The sequence below is a fragment of the Marmota marmota genome, unplaced genomic scaffold (assembly GCF_001458135.2).
Source record: "Marmota marmota marmota unplaced genomic scaffold, marMar, whole genome shotgun sequence".
NCBI lineage: Eukaryota > Metazoa > Chordata > Mammalia > Rodentia > Sciuridae > Marmota > Marmota marmota.
In genome coordinates this window covers 23,922,484-23,923,298 of record NW_026000019.1, presented here as the reverse complement: position 1 = coordinate 23,923,298, position 815 = coordinate 23,922,484, and the positions used below count along the sequence as shown (strand labels likewise).

The 815-nt window shown below is 61.1% G+C and overlaps 1 long non-coding RNA gene across 1 annotated transcript in view; it reads left to right on the top strand.

Moving 5' to 3' along the window:
• Positions 1-117: 117 nt before the first annotated feature.
• The window catches only part of LOC107147435, a 9,862-nt gene continuing 9,164 nt past the window's right edge, over positions 118-815 (top strand). Inside the window, exon 1 of the long non-coding RNA XR_001504155.2 lies at positions 118-441. This is a non-coding gene — a long non-coding RNA (uncharacterized LOC107147435). The remainder of the gene's footprint in view (positions 442-815) is intronic.

Sequence of the window (815 nt, the reverse complement as noted above, 5' to 3'; positions counted from 1 at the left end):
GGAGCCGGCAGGAGAAGCGACGGGTGCCCGGAGCGACCACCGAACCGGACACCGCCTAGACACCGGAGAGCGCACTTCCGCTTCCGGGCCGCACCGGAAGAGCCGTGCGGGGCTGAGCCGAGCGGATCTCGCGAGAGCTGGAGCGGTGGCGGCCGTGGCGGAGCGGCGTGCTGTCCCGACGCTCTACCTCGCGGTGTCCCCAGGGAGGTGGCTTTCAGGACAGCCCAGAACTCCTGACGCTTGGGTGACTGTTGAGTTCCCAAGACCCCAGGCCGGAGGACCTCAGCCCAAGCGCGAGAGTCCCGCTTCTCCGCCTGCTGGTGTGGGGCTGAGGCCCTGCGGAGCGCCCGAGCCCTCCCTGACCGCTACTGGCCGCCGTGGGCCCCCTCTGCACTCCGCCACCCAGCTTATGGCTCTCCTTTAGCACGACTTTTGACCCAGGTTATTTGTGCATTTCTCGTCTTCTCTGTCAGACTTGGCAGAGCCCTATCCCCTTTTAACCGACGCTGCCTGTGCCAGGAGCGATGGGACCTGGTAGGGTCAGAGGGTGATTAAGAGCACGCCTTACTCCAGGACTCCCAGGGAAACTGCACGGGTGATGAGGTTCAGTATAGGTGCCCCACAGTGCCACGAGCCCACGCCCGGGGTCCCAGCCACTTAGAGGCCGAGGCAGGAAGGTCTCAACTTCGAGGTCAGCCTGGGTGATATAAAGAGACCCTGTTTCAAAATAAAAAGGACTGAGGAGGTAGCTCAGTGACACACACAAAACTTAGGGAAGCACAGCTGAGAACAAGATTTTTTTTTTTTTTTTTTTT